General features: G+C 48.9%; 1 protein-coding gene across 1 annotated transcript in view; it reads left to right on the top strand.

The window, feature by feature from the left end:
• Positions 1 to 18,753, top strand: part of TOE1 (target of EGR1, exonuclease) — a 77,811-nt gene that overhangs the window by 20,241 nt on the left and 38,817 nt on the right. The window lies entirely within an intron of this gene.

Below are 18,753 nucleotides of genomic sequence, written 5' to 3'. Positions count from 1 at the left end.
CATGCTTTTTTTGGCCGTTATTTCCCACAATGCAGCAAGGTTCGCAGACCGGAAACTGCCAAGAGTACGTACTCCGTTTCTTGTGGGAGGGGTTTCACCACAATATCAGCCATACAGCGCCCCCTGATGGTCTGTTTGTGAAAAGGAATAGATTTCTCATGTAAAAGGGGGTATCAGCTACTGATTGGGATATAGTTCAATTCTTGGTCGGAGTTTATCTTTAAAGGAACCTGAACTGAAAATAAAAAGTCAAAATAACCATACACTAGGGCTGCACGGTTCTTCGGTTTAAAACCGAAACCGCGGTTTGTGACAAGACGATCTGCTGATCGTCAATATCTTTGGTTTTTCGGTCCGCTGTCTGTAGTGTACCTTGTGTCTGGTCCCGCTGTGCGCGGATAGGCCAGAAGCAGTGAATATGTATAAGTGTTAATGAGCGGGGGGCGGATCCACTCGAGCGAGCGGCCGGGCACATACAGCTTTACCAATCACTGGATAGCGATGGAATGATAGAAGCGGTAGGTGGAGCTGTATGTTCTTTACAGCTCCGCCTACCGCTGCCGTCATTCCATCGCTATCCAGTGATTGGTAGAGCTGTATGTGCCCAGCCGCTTGCTCGAGTGGATTCGCCCCCTGCTCATTAACACTTATACATATTCACTGCTTCTGGCCAGTCCGCGCACAGCGGGGCCAGACACAAGGTACTACAGACAGCGGACCGGGCAGCGCGGGTACTATGAAAGCTGCTGCTGCACCAGATCGTCTTAACATGAACCGCCCCCCCCCCCCCCCCAAACCCCAAGCCCCCCCCCCCCCCGCCCTAAAGTGCAAAAGCATGTTTTGAAAAAAATCAGGGAAAAAATCGAAGTTACAATTTCTGAGAGAAAAATCGCAATTTCATTTTTCCCTAAAATCGTGCAGCCCTACCATACACAGGTCATACTTCCTCCTGTGTAGTCTACTCCTCAATCTTTCTCCTCTCCTGCATCCCATTTATCCACTGTGATCAATGGAATTCTCCGTCCTCCATTTTAAAAATGACCATTACCCCATAACAGCTTCATGGTCAGCACACTGTTAAACTGTAATATCAGCCACTTGAGCCATAGGGAAACATGGACATTACCTTGCACATTCAGTTGTAACTGACAGCTGTTGATACATAACTGACAGCAACTGGTATATTTCAGTTCTGACAAAATATTGTATTTATATTGGAAGGGATCACTGTAAGAAGAAAATGGTGACCTTCTGAGAGGAACTGACTGTGAGGTTAGTATGTAATATTCATTTGCAGGTACAGCATGTGTTTATTTTAAATAATTGCACTCGCTTCATGTTCCCTTTAAAGTCCCTTGTGGACCTATTTGTGCTAAGTTACAAACGCACCTTTACAAGGACAGTCAGTTATTTTTCCAGCCTAGTTATGAAATCACAACACAAAGGTTATATTATAAAAATGTTCTTTAGTATTTAATACTGAGGTCAAATAAACATTCTGTAGTTCCTGCAGATGTAGATCTTGTGGCTCCTGCATCTGTAGCTCTTGTGGTTGCCACATCTGTAGCTCCTGTGGTTGCCGCATCTGTAGCTCTTGTGGTTGCCGCACCTGTCGCTCTTGGGGTTGCCGCACCTGTCGCTCTTGGGGTTGCCGCACCTGTCGCTCTTGGGGTTGCCGCACCTGTCGCTCTTGGGGTTGCCGCACCTGTAGCTCTTGTGGTTGCCGCATCTGTCGCTCTTGTGGTTGCCGCATCTGTCGCTCTTGTGGTTGCCGCATCTGTCGCTCTTGTGGTTGCCGCATCTGTCGCTCTTGTGGTTGCTGCATCTGTCGCTCTTGTGGTTGCCACAGGTCTCTTGTGGTTGCCGCACCTGTCGCTCTTGTGGTTGCCGCACCTGTCGCTCTTGTGGTTGCCGCACCTGTCGCTCTTGTGGTTGCCGCATCTGTCACTCTTGTGGTTGCCACAGGTCTCTTGTGGTTGCCGCACCTGTCGCTCTTGTGGTTGCCGCACCTGTCGCTCTTGTGGTTGCCGCACCTGTCGCTCTTTTGGTTGCCGCACCTGTCGTTCTTGTGGTTGCCGCACCTGTCATTCTTGTGGTTGCCGCACGTATCGCTCTTGTGGTTGACGCACGTATCGCTCTTGTGGTTGCCACATGTATCGCTCTTGTGGTTGCCGCACCTGTCGCTTTTGTGGTTGCCGCTCCTGTCGCTCTTGTGGTTACCGCTCCTGTCGCTCTTGTGGTTGCCGCTCCTGTCGCTCTTGTGGTTGCCGCACCTGTCGCTCTTGTGGTTGCCGCACCTGTCGCTCTTGTGGTTGCCGCACCTGTCGCTCTTGTGGTTGCCGCACCTGTCGCTCTTGTGGTTGCCGCACCTATCGCTCTTGTGGTTGCCGCACCTGTCGCTCTTGTGGTTGCCGCTCCTGTCGCTCTTGTGGTTGCCGCACCTGTCGCTCTTGTGGTTGCCGCACCTGTCGCTCTTGTGGTTGCTGCACCTGTCGTTCTTGTTGGCTTCAGCGTGGCTGCTATATTTTCTGAAAAGTAAACTCACCAATTTCATTACTACACTGGATTATTTTACCTGTTTATATATTTTACTCTGTCTCAGTAAAGCTATTTTTTTATAAGCTAATTCAAAAAACAGAGTCCTCTAGTTCAATCAAGTGGCCAAAAATGATACAGTGTAAAGAGGTGTCCCTGTTATTCCTCCTGTGTTGTCAGCCTTTTATAGATTAAATGCAGCTTTTAGTGTCCTTGAAAGGAATTACTGGCAGGAAGCCACGTGTGTGCAGCAGAATGTCTCCCCTTCAGGACCAGCACAAGTGGGATATGACAGTGTGGGATATACACGAGGACCCCATAATGTGACAGGGAAAGATACTCCAAGTATAAGGTTGTATTGAGTAGACAATAAGCAATTCTAAGAGTGATGTTGGGGAGACATAAATGTACTGTATATGTGTGCTGAGGATTGATCAGTGGCTGTAAATAGGAACAAGGAAGTAGTGGTGGAGTAAGTACTGTAAGTAACATAAACATATTTGGCCAAAAGATCTTAAGCCTGCCACCAACGCCAAGGTAGACTCATCTTGGGCAGGACCTACACTACACTATGCTACCCTCACCTAATAGATGCTAGTCATCTCTCACCTCACACGTGCGTCTGGGAGTTTAAAGTGAACATGAGCTGCAGCAGTGTTTTTTTTTTGTAAAAGGTAATACTAATTGAATAAAAAGTAGATTTTTGTTCCATTACTGTGTCTCTGTGATCTTCCATTCCTGACATATTCCCTCTTCTTATGTGAAGACCAGCAGCAATTCTTCATTGAGGAAGCGGATATGAAAGGAATGGGACTTCACAGAGATAAAGGTATGTACAGTAGTTAAGTTTTATAGGAAAATAGTCTATTTTACTTTGTTTGATGCCCCATTTTTCAGGTATTCCCATTTTCTCCCACAGCTAGCAGGAAGTGGGAATATCTGCAGAATGGGACTTCACAGACCAGACACTAAAATAAGTAATTGTGCTTCAGAGGAGAATGTACAAATACCATTGTTAATTAGACATGCAGGGTTCAGGTACACTTTAAGCCTCTCCTAACCCTACATTTCCTAACCAGTGCTCTCTACCCTATCGCTACAGTCACTGAGAGTCTGTCTAACCCTACGTCTCCTAACCTGCATGCTGCGCCCTATCACTACAGTCAGTGAGCATCTGTCTAACCCTACATCTAACCTGCATACTGTACCCTATCACTACACTCAGTGAGTCACTCTAATAACGACAGGTCTATGTATTTTGTCCTTTGTTAAACTGGGCAAACATTGTTAGACATTTTTAATAATTTAGAAATTTGACAGTACATTACAAGTAAAATTGAATGAAAAAAAGTCAAATTAATTTTCATTGACGTAACCATTAATTTAGAAATGTTTTCCCTCTCTTGATTATCCATGGGGTGCAGGGGTCACCCACCAGTAATCTGCAGCCACATAGCTGCATTGAGGGGTGCAAGGCTAGTGACATGTCATTTGGAAATTAGATGAAATATCTTGGTGGAAGGTGGTATTCCGGTAAAGGATCCCCATCAGGGGGATATTGAGCTTTTATCTGACCTACAAAAAAAGATCTAATAGTGTATGCCCAGCTTTACTTCTGTCTTTCAGTCTGTTCATATTAACCTCATAAATAGAATAAAAAACAAAGAACGTTTGGAAGGAGAGGGGGGGGGTTTAATACAATCATCTATGTCAGGCATAACGTCATAAATATAATAAGAGGAAAAGAACAAATAACATTTGGGGGGGGGGGGGGGGGCTTTTTTTTTCTTTTCTTTTTTTAATTTTTAATACCTTCATCTATGTCAGTCATAACATCAGAAATATAATAAGAGAAAGAAACAAAGACCATTTGAAGGGGGAGGGGGGTTATATATATATTATGCTCATCTATATCAGTCCAAACATTATAATTATTATAATAATTAAAAACTTAGAACATTTGGAAGGGGGGGGGGGGGGTTCTTTTAATATATATATGCTTATCTAATTTATGGCAGTCTTAACATCATGAATAAAATTAGATAAAAAAACGTTTTTTTTCCATTTTGGGGGGGTGAGGGGGGGGGGGGACTAAAACAAAAGTTAAAATGGAAAAGTAAGTTATTTTTCCTGAGTTGGGAGGATTATACTCACCTCTTCTGAGTTGGGAGCATTATACTCACCTCTTATGAGTTGGGAGCATTATACTCACCTCTTATGAGTTGGGAGCATTATACTCACCTCTTATGAGTTGGGAGCATTATACTCACCTCTTATGAGTTGGGAGGATTATACTCACCTCTTCTGAGTTGGGAGCATTATACTCACCTCTTATGAGTTGGGAGGATTATACTCACCTCTTCTGAGTTGGGAGCATTATACTCACCTCTTATGAGTTGGGAGGATTATACTCACCTCTTATGAGTTGGGAGGATTATACTCACCTCTTATGAGTTGGGAGGATTATACTCACCTCTTATGAGTTGGGAGCATTATACTCACCTCTTATGAGTTGGGAGGATTTTACTCACCTCTTATGAGTTGGGAGGATTTTACTCACCTCTTATGAGTTGGGAGCATTATACTCACCTCTTCTGAGTTGGGAGCATTATACTTACCTCTTCTGAGTTGGGAGCATTATACTCACCTCTTATGAGTTGGGAGCATTATACTCACCTCTTATGAGCTGGGAGGATTATACTCACCTCTTATGAGTTGGGAGGATTATACTCACCTCTTATGAGTTGGGAGCATTATACTCACCTCTTATGAGTTGGGAGCATTATACTCACCTCTTATGTGTTGGGATGATTATACTCACCTCTTCTGAGTTGGGAGCATTATACTCACCTCTTATGAGTTGGGAGCATTATACTCACCTCTTATGAGTTGGGAGCATTATAATCACCTCTTATGGGTTGGGAGGATTATACTCACCTCTTATGAGTTGGGAGCATTATACTTACCTCTTCTGAGTTGGGAGCATTATACTCACCTCTTCTGAGTCGGGAGCATTATACTCACCTCTTATGAGTTGGGAGCATTATACTCACCTCTTATGCGTTGGGAGGATTATACTCACCTCTTATGAGTTGGGAGGATTATACTCACCTCTGATGAGTTGGGAGGATTCTACTCACCTCTTATGAGTTGGGAGGATTATACTCACCTCTGATGAGTTGGGAGGATTATACTCACCTCTTATGAGTTGGAGGGATTATACTCACCTCTTATGAGTTGGAGGGATTATACTCACCTCTTATGAGTTGGAAGGATTATACTCACCTCTTATGAGTTGGGAAGATTATACTCACCTCTTATGAGTTGGGAGGATTATACTCACCTCTTATGAGTTGGGAGGATTATACTCACCTCTTATGAGTTGGGAGGATTATACTCACCTCTTTTGAGTTGGATTATACTCACCTCTTATGAGTTGGGAGGATTATACTCACCTCTTATGAGTTGGGTGGATTATACTCACCTCTTCTGAGATGGGGGACTTATACGCACTTCTTTTACTATTCTTTTACTATACTTTAAAAACTCAGATGTTTGCGGTGTGGTAGGAGAGGGCATTGGCATGCTGGAGTGGTTCAGATGCTTTATAAGATCAGCTGGATGTCTGCAGCTTGGAGGCAGAGTGTGTGGTTGGGGTGGATGGAAAAGCTTCCTTGCATACAAATTACTAACCCAGGATGATGACATTACTAAACATGTATAATCCTTTACAGATTTTACAGAGTTGATGGTATAAAAAATTGAATCAAAGATTTATCTACTAAAAATGAAAAAATTAGCAAATGAAACCAATCTGTCAGCTAAATAATCGTCAGCTAGCGGCTTTCATTTGCTAATTCCTGGGCGAGCAGAGAATTGCATGTAAGGAAACTTTTCAGCTAATACTTGCATGCCCCATTAATGTGTTATTGCTGAGATGCTGGTCTTTCTAGATCCTGGCTGAAAAGAGAACTGGTGGTGGCTGGAGTGGTGGGAGGCAGGCAGAATCTGCTTTAGCTTCATGTCTTCCAGTTGAAAGGCCTCTTCAAGGGTTGTTGTGCTTTGTCTATTTTGGAATCCTTGGGAAATTCTGTGATCTTCCTGTTGATGAAGCACTGCAGCAGATGCGGCCTCATGCGCTCCCTGTTGTAAACACACTCTGTGCTTCCATCTTCTGCCAACAGTTCATAGGCGTTTGCGATGGAATGCAGGACACAAGAGTAGATATCTCCAATGGTGTATGTCTGTTGGTCTACCTGCAGATACTCCATGTTCTTCAGTGGTTCTTCAACATAGCTCTTGTAGCTGCCTTCAATCTGCTGGATGGCCATGTCTCCAAAGACCCAGGTAGAAACACTGTCGGCCACCAGCACCGTTGTTCCATCGCACGCTGTGACAAAGGCATGATGGTGTTGAAGGTCCACGTGAATCTGAACTGTTGGCTGTCTTGTTGGTTTGACATTGAATTCCACTGCTCTGATGCAAGGAAGACCCGTAGCATCCTGAAACTGTTGCTTCAGCAGTAGCACAGCAGCCTTCACCACTCGACGATGGATCATGCCAGTGCCTTGCAGGTCCTTCTTGTCCTCCATGGTCAGCCCCAGGTCTGGCAGCCAAAGCTCTGGATCCCTCTGCTCCCTTCTCTTCACCCTCTGCTTGCTTCTCTTCACCCTCTGCTTTCCTGCCTCGGCCTGGCTGCTGTCAGCTGGCTCACCTCTGCTCCTCTTCTTCGCCTTCCTCTGTGTTCCCGTCACATGTCCTGGGTCCAGTCCCTCCATGATGTAGTCCTAGTCGGTCTATGTCACCTTCTAAACAAAAGTCTTATTTTTTTAAGAATACAAACCGTGAATTTCGCCTGGAGAGTCTCAAGCTGCTGCTCTTCAAAATGGCCGACAGCTCTAGACTGACTTCCAACTGCCACCTCCTGACTACCAACTGCCAGGGCTCATGCAGGGAGCTCATGCCGATGATGTCACACTATAGCAGAGCTGAATCCTCTAATGTTTAGACAGAAGAGCCATCTCCCAACCAACCAATAACCTCAATTTCTTACATTTCTGTACTGTTTACAAGCAAGTAACATCTATTTAAGCAATTTTGCTACAGAACCACCATCACAAATAACTGTAAAATGTAAAATACATACATATAAAATGTACATTTCTCCCAGTGTAAGAGGAGCTATAAATTCCGTATTTCTTATGTTGCTGTCGCTCAAAGTAGGAATTAAAAAGCTGACAGATTTTGTACTAGTCCATGTCCTCATGGGTGATTCGCAACATTGCCTTTATTCTTTTAAAAAGTACTTCCTGGAAAAGATTCATACAAAGATGTTAGCCAGCTTTCCAGCTCTTTTGCACATTATTTTGGCAGTTGGACTGAGCAACTACAGTAAGTGTATTAATAAATAAATAAATAAGAATCCTCTGTTAGGAGATGGACTAGTCCAAAACCTGATAGATCTGTCAGATTTTCACTACCTACTATAAGTGACGGTAACAGAGGAAAAAAAAGGAATAGTGCATTTTATTTTGGGGAAAAATATTTGTATGTATTTCAAATTTTACAACTATTGTGAAAGTTGTCCTTTGATAATTGCGTTCTAATTTAAGATATTATTGTAATCAGTGGTGCTCACCGCCAGGTCGTGATCACGCTTACGCGTGGATTCACGACCATTTTGACGCATTCCGCCTCGGACACGCTAAGCCGTGAATAGATTTTCAACCACAAAAATCTACTTCGGCTTCGCGTGAATGCGGACAGAAATCCGCATTCACGCTCGTGAAACCCGGTGCTGAAGTCGTGGTTTGCGGAAATGCGTCAAACTATGCGGAAGTGACACATTGCAGGCCAATCAGAGTGCCCCAGCCAGGCCCTAGCAACCAATCACAGGAGGGGAGCTATGCCCTCCCCTCCTGAATATAAAGTGGCGGCCATGATGGAAAAGCTCTGTCCTTGCTAGACTGTGGTGCTGAGAGGATTATCTCCAGGCCATTGTTGTTTGAGCAAGTGCATTTATTGTGTTAAAAACCAAGCGTTTTTTTTGCTAACACTGCTCTTATACTGTACACAGTTAGCTAGTCAGTGAGTGATTGCTGTAGTTAGTTGTAGTCAGTGTAGTGTAGTGGGAGTGTGGGAGTCTAGTGATTATTTAACTGTGTGTAGTGCAGGCAGGTTCAGTGCTGCAGTGTAGTCAGTGTAGTGGGAGTGGGGATTATCTGTGTGTAGTGCAGGCAGGCAGGTTAGTGCAGCTGCAGTGTTCACTTGCATATTCCAGTGACAGTTATACACTTGTACTTTTTGCAGGCAGCCAGTCACACCGCTGGCGCCGCCACTCTCTGCCAGCACTGGTCATTCATTCTGTCAGTGACCTTGTGCCGTGCCCAGTGCCCACAGTGTGACATCCTTGTGTACCCACTGCATCCTTCAGTGACCTAGTTGTATATCCAGTGCCCGCTGCTGTGCCCACTGCATCCTTCAGTGACCTTGTACTGTGCCCACTGCATCCTTCAGTGACCTAGTTGTATATCAAGTGCCCGCTGCTGTGCCCACTGCATCCTTCAGTGACCTAGTTGTATATCCAGTGCCCGCTGCTGTGCCCACTGCATCCTTCAGTGACCTTGTACTGTGCCCACTGCATCCTTCAGTGACCTAGTTGTATATCCAGTGCCCGCTGCTGTGCCCACTGCATCCTTCAGTGACCTTGTACTGTGCCCACTGCATCCTTCAATGACCTAGTTGTATATCCAGTGCCCACTGCTGTGCCCACTGCATCCTTCAGTGACCTTGTACTGTGCCCACTGCATCCTTCAGTGACCTAGTTGTATATCTAGTGCCCACTGCTGTGCCCACTGCATCCTTCAGTGACCTTGTACTGTGACCACTGCATCCTTCAGTGACCTAGTTGTATATCCAGTGCCCACTGCATCCTTCAGTGACCTTGTGCTGTGCCCACTGCATCCTTCAGTGACCTAGTTGTATATCCAGTGCCCACTGCTGTGCCCACTGCATCCTTCAGTGACCTTGTACTGTGCCCACTGCATCCTTCAGTGACCTAGTTGTATATCCAGTGCCCACTGCTGTGCCCACTGCATCCTTCAGTGACCTTGTACTGTGCCCACTGCATCCTTCAGTGACCTAGTTGTATATCCAGTGCCCACTGTTGTGCCCACTGCATCCTTCAGTGACCTTGTACTGTGCCCACTGCATCCTTCAGTGACCTAGTTGTATATCCAGTGCCCACTGCTGTGCCCACTGCATCCTTCAGTGACCTTGTACTGTGCCCACTGCATCCTTCAGTGACCTAGTTGTATATCCAGTGCCCACTGCTGTGCCCACTGCATCCTTCAGTGACCTTGTACTGTGCCCACTGCATCCTTCAGTGACCTAGTTGTATATCCAGTGCCCACTGCTGTGCCCACTGCATCCTTCAGTGACCTTGTACTGTGCCCACTGCATCCTTCAGTGACCTAGTTGTATATCCAGTGCCCACTGCTGTGCCCACTGCATCCTTCAGTGACCTTGTACTGTGCCCACTGCATCCTTCAGTGACCTAGTTGTATATCCAGTGCCCACTGCATCCTTCAGTGACCTTGTACTGTGCCCACTGCATCCTTCAGTGACCTAGTTGTATATCCAGTGCCCACTGCTGTGCCCACTGCATCCTTCAGTGACCTTGTACTGTGCCCACTGCATCCTTCAGTGACCTAGTTGTATATCCAGTGCCCACTGCTGTGCCCACTGCATCCTTCAGTGACCTTGTACTGTGCCCACTGCATCCTTCAGTGACCTTGTACTGTGCCCACTGCATCCTTCAGTGACCTAGTTGTATATCCAGTGCCCACTGCTGTGCCCACTGCATCCTTCAGTGACCTTGTACTGTGCCCACTGCATCCTTCAGTGACCTAGTTGTATATCCAGTGCCCACTGCTGTGCCCACTGCATCCTTCAGTGACCTTGTACTGTGCCCACTGCATCCTTCAGTGACCTAGTTGTATATCCAGTGCCCACTGCTGTGCCCACTGCATCCTTCAGTGACCTTGTACTGTGCCCACTGCAGCCTTCAGTGACCTTGTACTGTGCCCACTGCATCCTTCAGTGACCTAGTTGTATATCCAGTGCCCACTGCTGTGCCCAATGCATCCTTCAGTGACCTTGTACTGTGACCACTGCATCCTTCAGTGACCTTGTACTGTGCCCACTGCATCCTTCAGTGACCTAGTTGTATATCCAGTGCCCACTGCTGTGCCCACTGCATCCTTCAGTGACCTTGTACTGTGCCCACTGCATCCTTCAGTGACCTAGTTGTATATCCAGTGCCCACTGCTGTGCCCACTGCATCCTTCAGTGACCTTGTACTGTGCCCACTGCATCCTTCAGTGCCGTTGTACTGTGCCTGGTGCATCCTTCAGTGACCTTGTACTGTGCCCACTGCATCCAGTGATTCATTACTAGCAACATGTCTGGCAGGGTTTCGCGGGGTGAGAGGAAAGGAAGTTCAATTGCCTCAGCCACTTCTGGGACTGCTCCACGTCCAGGGAGAGGACGCCCAGCTGTACATGGTCGTGATGCAGCAGAAAGGGGGTCAGCAAAGCCTGGGCCGAGTCAGCGGACGCCATTGTCCAAATATTTTAAAGTTTCTGGTCCCCGTGTGGTGGTTGAGCAAATGGAACCTGACGTACTCATGGACATCATGACTTCCTCCCAGACCTCTACTCCACTCCAAGCAGCAGCAGCAGCAGCCAACGTCCCACGCTTGTTGTGACATCCACCCCAGCACCCACTGGTCAGCAGCCCTCCCAGGATGACAGCGTTCTGTCCCTCAGTCCGGCTTCTGGGAACCTGCTGATGCAAGAAGCTCAGGACTTACTGGGGACTGATGTGGCAGAGATTGAGATCGGGCCACAATCACAAGCGTTGTTGAGTTCTGGTGATGAAGAAGAGGGGTCTGTGTCTGGGGATGTAGGGACAGAAGAGGAGGCGGGGGAGTCAGAGGAAGAGCTGGATTATGATGATGCTGCTGATGATGACGACGTTGTGGACCCTAACTATGTGCAGCCTGCTGAGTCCGTGGAAGAATGGTCAGAGGCAGAGCAGGATGACGAGTCACCTCGGCCTAGGCAAGGATATCGCCATATGTCAGGCAGGGGCAGGGGCATCGGCAGCAGTGGGCGTGGAGGAAGTAGACAGGACACTGCTTCAGCCGGCACCACCACCATGCAACCCCCGGCAACTACTACCACACATTGTTCCGCTGCACCCTCTGCTAGTGGGGGCCGCAGTAAATTAAAGTCACCAGTGTGGGATTGCTTTGAGGAATGTACTGATGACAAAAGGTATGCGGTGTGCAGGTTATGCAGCAAAAGATTGAGTCGTGGGAAAAGTCTGAGCAAGATGGGTACCTCATCCCTCCAGGGCCACCTGAGAAGCCGCCACTGCCGCGAGTAGGCGGACTTTAAGAGGAAGCAGGCACTGCTGGCAGGGGTTCCTGAGAGCAGAAGGCCCACCAGCGCAGCAGCATCATCCCTCCCTCAGGGTCGTGAATCCCCCACAGCAGCAGCAGTAGTAGCACGCAAGCGCTCTTCCACCTCGGCTACTCAGGACACAGACATTGAGGCTGGCAGCCAGTGTTCGTCTCTCTCCTCTGTCTCCCCTGCATCCCAGCGTCGTCAGACCCTGCTGAGCGACACCTTTCAGGGTCTGACCAAGCCTCTGCCTCCAAGCCACAGGCGGATCCGCAAACTAAATGGCTTGCTGGCCCGGGCCATGGCATCACAGCTGCTTCCCTACTCCCTGGTGCAGGAGGGGAGCGCCATGCGGACGCTGCTCCAATTTGGCATCCCCGAGTGGCAAGTCCCCAGTCGCCACTATTTCAGCAGGAGCGCGATCCCAGCACTCCACAAGTTTGCGGTGGAAAACGTGGCCCGTTCCCTGGACTACTCTGTGGGCAAGCGGGTCCACGTGACCATGGACTCGTGGAGTAGCAGTTTTGGGACAGGTCGCTACCTGTCCTTTACGGCCCACTGGGTGACACTGATGGAAGGGAGGGAGGACGAGCGCATCAGCCCAGCTAGTGGTGCCACCACACGGGATCAGGGGGGATGCAGAAGGGTCCTGTCACGACACTCCCTCTGCACCCGGAAAGCAAGCCCGCCTCGGCAGCAGCAGCGCCAAGCCTCGGCACTGCCAAACCCTTTTAAAATTGGTGACCCTGGGGAAAGAGAGGCTTACGCCCACCAACGTCCTGGCCGCCCTCAGGAAGCAGGAGCGGAGGTGGCTGACCCCCAGAGGCCTGGAAGTGGGGTATGTGGCAGCCGATAACGGGGCCAACCTGGTGGCAGCAGTGCAGCAGGGAAACCTCCAGCACATCCCCTGCTTGGCCCACGTGCTCAATCTTGTGGTGCAGCACTTCTTGCGCACCTACCAGGGGATGAGCGAGCTGCTGCAGGATGCCCGGGTGGTGGTACGCTTTTTCCGCCTGTCAGCCACTGCCTCTGCACTCTTGTCCACCTTACAGCAGCAGTATGGAAGGCCACAACACCGGATGATCATCGACATGCCAGTTCGCTGGAATTCGACTCTGGCCATGTTGGAGCGGCTGTGTCAGCACAGGCTGGCTCTTAGGGCCTACATGCTAGACCCAAGTGTCCCCAGCAACCAGCAAGTCCCCATGATTACTGCCACTCAGTGGACACTGATGCAGCAAGTATGCCTGGTGCTGAGTCCCTTCCTGGAGGCAACCAAGATGGTCAGTGAGGAGCGGGCCTCTGTGTGCCAGTGGGTGCCCTTGGTTTGTCTACTGGAGCAGGCATTGGACAATTTAATTGAGCGTGGGGATGAAGCCCTGAGGCAGTTGGAAGAACAGGAGCAGATGGCAGCACAGTCCAGCTCAGAGGAGGGCTCACAGCAGGTAGTGGAAGAGTTGGAGGTCCCTAACCTGAATGAGGAGGAGGAGGAGCAGAGTGCAGCAGGCGTTGTACGTGGATGGCGGTTTGAGGAGGACAAAGACATGGCACAGGAAGAGGACACGCATGCGTTATGGGACAATGGCGAGGACGAGGAAGATCTTGCTGGCAGGGCCCACTTGTTTCCCATGGCTGTGCACATGTTGCGCTGCCTTCGCAGGGACCCCCGGGTGATCCAGATGCTTTCAAGGGAGGATATCTGGATTACCTTGTAACGTGAAAAGAACAGAGGCGCCAAAAGGATAAAAACACGATTTAAAATATTTAAAATTGCTTAGGAGGCAGTGGTGGACTTACCTCCCTCAAGCAGACACAAGGAAGCTGTGTATTTCAACAAGGTAAATTTAATGGTATACTCCAGGGGTTAAATACAACGCGTTTCGCAGGCTTACACCCGCTTCATCAGGCAGTAAAAAGTAGGAGCACACAGCAGCGTAATGTCAGAGATGCACCTGGCGACATTACGCTGCTGTGTGCTCCTACTTTTTACTGCCTGATGAAGCGGGTGTAAGCCTGCGAAACGCGTTGTATTTAACCCCTGGAGTATACCATTAAATTTACCTTGTTGAAATACACAGCTTCCTTGTGTCTGCTTGAGGGAGGTAAGTCCACCACTGCCTCCTAAGCAATTTTAAATATTTTAAATCGTGTTTTTATCCTTTTGGCGCCTCTGTTCTTTTCACGTTACATTGTACATCCACCCTTGGTGGAGGGGGATACCCCTTTTTTCTTCACGTCTACAGAGAGCGACTTCTTAATCCTGAGTGAGGACAGGTTTATCTCCTCACCTGCCTATACAGTGGTTGCCTGGAGGTAACCCTGGTTTGTGAGTATATAATTTACTCCTTCTCACTATACCAAATTGCCTGGACTTACTACACCATATTGGGCTCTCGGTTCTTTTCCTTTTTATATCTGGATTACCTTGATGCTTGATCCCCGTCTGAAGGGGAAGCTGGGAGACTTAATGACGCCATCCACCACCGAGCAACGCACAAGGGAGTTGAAGGAGGCCCTTGTGCGCAGAGTACTGGAAGCATTCCCCCAGCCTTCCACCCCCACTGTAACTGCTCTGCCAAGCCAGCAAGAGGTGCCTGCCATTGCCACTAGCAGCACAACAACAACCACCAGCAGCAGCAGCAGCAACTGGCGCCCCGGAGACCTGAAGAGCCTAAGCAAGAGCCTGTATGCAGTGCAGCAGCCCAGAACAGAGGTGGCCGCCACAGCATCCACCACCAACCAGCACAAGCAACGACTAACCACCATGGTGTCTGACTATATGGGGTCATCCAGCGGGCTCAATGACACCGACAACCCCGTGGACCCCTTGGAGTATTGGGTCAAGAGACTGGACATCTGGAGCGAGCTTTCCCAGTACGCCCTGGAACTCCTATCCTGCCCTCCTTCCAGTGTCCTCTCAGAGAGATGCTTTAGTGCGGCCGGTGGCGTGGTCACAGAGAAGCGCTCTCGGCTCTCCCACGCCTCTGTGGACAAACTCACCTTCCTGAAAATCAACCAGGCTTGGGTGGAAGGTGAGTTCCTGGCCCCTATTGTCGGACACAGGGGGACATGAAGTGGCTGCTGCATGTGCTGTTGTTAACTATGCCTGCCTTTATAAAGACAGTTACTACCTGCCTAGTGCCTACCTTGGTTAATTTTTTGGTGTTATGGTACTACTACCAGTAAGTTGCCATGGTCCTCCTTCTGAGCTGCTGAACTGACCGCCCGCTTTGTCCTCCTGACTCAGTCGCTACTACACTCTGCGTTCACACTGCCCGGGTCACTGGGTGCATTTAATTTTTTGGCCAGCACTATGACGCTGTGCTGCTACTACTACCACCAGTATGTTGGCATGGTCCTTCTGTGCTGCTGCTGCTGAACTGACCGCCCGCATTGTCTTCCTCCTCCTGACTCAGTCGCTTCCCGCTGCTGCACTCTGCGTTCACTCTGCCCGGGTCACCGGGTGCATTTAATTTTTTGGCCAGCACTATGACACTGTGCTGCTACTACTAGCACCAGTATGTTGCCATGGTCCTTCTGTGCTGCTGCTGAACTGAACGCCCGCTTTGTCCTCCTCCTCCTCCTGACTCAGTCGCTACCACGGTACCACCAATGCACTCTGTCTGCGTTATCACGGCCCGGGTCACCGGGTGCATTTAATTTTTTGGCCAGCACTATGACACTGTGCTACTACTACTACCACCAGTATGTTGCCATGGTCCTTCTGTGCTGCTGCTGCTGAACTGAACGCCCGCTTTGTCCTCCTCCTCCTCCTGACTCAGTCGCTACCACGGTACCACCAATGCACTCTGTCTGCGTTATCACTGCCCGGGTCACCGGGTGCATTTAATTTTTTGGCCAGCACTATGACGCTGTGCTGCTACTACTAGCACCAGTATGTTGGCATGGTCCTTCTGTGCTGCTGCTGCTGAACTGACCGCCCGCATTGTCCTCCTCCTCCTGACTCAGTCGCTTCCCGCTGCTGCACTCTGCGTTCACACTGCCCGGTCACCGGGTGCATTTAATTTTTTGGCCAGCACTATGATGCTGTGCTGCTACTACTACCACCAGTGTGTTGGCATGGTCCTTCTGTGCTGCTGCTGCTGCTGAACTGACCGCCCGCATTGTCCTCCTCCTCCTGACTCAGTCGCTTCCCGCTGCTGCACTCTGCGTTCACACTGCCCGGGTCACCGGGTGCATTTAATTTTTTGGCCAGCACTATGACGCTGTGCTGCTACTACTACCACCAGTATGTTGCCATGGTCCTTCTGTGCTGCTGCTGCTGAACTGAACGCCCGCTTTGTCCTCCTCCTCCTCCTGACTCAGTCGCTACCATGGTACCACCAATGCACTCTGTCTGCGTTATCCGGGCCCGGGTCACCGGGTGCATTTAATTTTTTGGCCAGCACTATGACACTGTGCTACTACTACTACCACCAGTATGTTGCCATGGTCCTTCTGTGCTGCTGCTGAACTGAACGCCTGCTTTGTCCTCCTCCTCCTCCTGACTTAGTCGCTACCACGGTACCACCAATGCACTCTGTCTGCGTTATCACTGCCCGGGTCACCGGGTGCATTTAATTTTTTGGCCAGCACTATGACGCTGTGCTGCTACTACTAGCACCAGTATGTTGCCATGGTCCTTCTTTGCTGCTGCTGAACTGAACGCCCGCTTTGTCCTCCTCCTCCTCCTGACTCAGTCGCTACCACGGTACCACCAATGCACTCTGTCTGCGTTATCACTGCCCGGGTCACCGGGTGCATTTAATTTTTTGGCCAGCACTATGACGCTGTGCTGCTACTACTACCACCAGTATGTTGCCATGGTCCTTCTGTGCTGCTGCTGCTGAACTGAACGCCCGCTTTGTCCTCCTCCTCCTCCTGACTCAGTCGCTACCACGGTACCACCAATGCACTCTGTCTGCGTTATCACTGCCCGGGTCACCTGGTGCATTTAATTTTTTGGCCAGCACTATGACGCTGTGCTGCTACTGCTACTACTACCACCAGTATGTTGGCATGGTCCTTCTGTGCTGCTGCTGCTGCTGAACTGACCGCCCGCATTGTCCTCCTCCTCCTGACTCAGTCGCTTCCCGATGCTGCACTCTGCGTTCACACTGCCCGGGTCACCGGGTGCATTTAATTTTTTGGCCAGCACTATGACACTGTGCTACTACTACTACCACCAGTATGTTGCCATGGTCCTTCTGTGCTGCTGCTGAACTGACCGCCCGCATTGTCCTCCTCCTCCTGACTCTACCCACCAATGTACTCTGTCTGCGGTCACACTGCCCGCGTCACCGGGTGCATTTAATTTTTTGGCCAGCACTATGACGCTGTGCTGCTACTACTACCACCAGTATGTTGCCATGGTCCTTCTGTGCTGCTGAATCGACCGCCGGCATTGTCCTCCTCCTCCTGACTCACTCGCTTCCACCAATGTACTCTGTCTGCGTTCACACTGCCCGGGTCACCGGGTGCATTTAATTTTTTGGCCAGCACTATGACGCTGTGCTGCTACTACTACTACCAGTATGTTGCTATGGTCCTTCTGTGCTGCTGAACTGACCGCCCGCATAGTCCTTCTCCTGACTCAGTCGCTACCACCACTGCACTCTGCGTTCACACTGCCCGTGTCCACTGACAACTATGCTGCGATGTCATTGCTAATTGCTGCAAAAAAAACAAAAAAAAAATTACAAAAATCTCTCTGGGGCCTTTTTGGCGTCAGCCACTCATCCTCCTCCAGCGGTACCTTCGCCGCCAAGTGCCATTGGAACTCGCCTTCACCTCTTTGACTGCTTAACGCGTATTTCCCTTTTTAAAACCACTTATTACCAATTATTAGCCCCATTTAAAGTGTTGATTTCACTTTAAAATCCATTTTCTCTAGAATAAAAAAAAATTTGGGAATTTTTTATGTTGAAGTTATGTTGCCCCTTATCACCTCAATAATCCATGCAATTTGGGGAATTGTAGCATGTATGGGGGCTTTGTTATTAACGTTAAAAGAAAATCCGCCTCCGGGCGGGAATCCACGCGTGATTACGCCATTCACGGCAGAAAATCCGCGTGGTTGCGTGGACGCGGACGGAAATCCGCATGCGGCGGGGCCGAATGCGGATTTTTTTTTGCAACCACACGGATTGCCGAATTCGTGGATGAGGCACATCCGAGCATCTCTGATTGTAATCAATGTAAGGTAAACTCTTGAGAATTTATCACACTTTATGTATAAATTGTGTTCAGTTAGTACCAGTTTGTTAATAAATATAAATGTTAGTCTAACTTTCCATCTTACAGCAGAACTCCTCTATTCCACTAAACATTATCTTTTCCCACTCGCCATTGTTAAATGAGCTTAAAGAGAATCTGTATTGTTAAAATCGCACAAAAGTAAACATACCAGTGCGTTAGGGGACATCTCCTATTACCCTCTGTCACAATTTCGCCACTCCTCGCCGCATTAAAAGTGGTTAAAAACAGTTTTAAAAAGTTTGTTTATAAACAAACAAAATGGCCACCAAAACAGGAAGTAGGTTGATGTACAGTATGTCCACACATAGAAAATACATTCATACACAAGCAGGCTGTATACACCCTTCCTTTTGAATCTGAAGAGATCATTTGTGTGTTTCTTTCCCCCTGCAGCTATCTTCCACTGAAGTGTCAGGCTGTTTCTTCCTGCAGAGTGCAGACAGCTCTGCCTGTATGTAATTCCTCAGTATGTGAAAGCCCAGCCAGCTCAGAG

This window comes from Hyperolius riggenbachi, chromosome 6 (genome assembly GCF_040937935.1).
Source record: "Hyperolius riggenbachi isolate aHypRig1 chromosome 6, aHypRig1.pri, whole genome shotgun sequence".
Classification (NCBI taxonomy): domain Eukaryota; kingdom Metazoa; phylum Chordata; class Amphibia; order Anura; family Hyperoliidae; genus Hyperolius; species Hyperolius riggenbachi.
The sequence above is the reverse complement of the archived record's forward strand: the minus strand, read 5'-3'. Positions and strand labels throughout refer to the sequence as shown.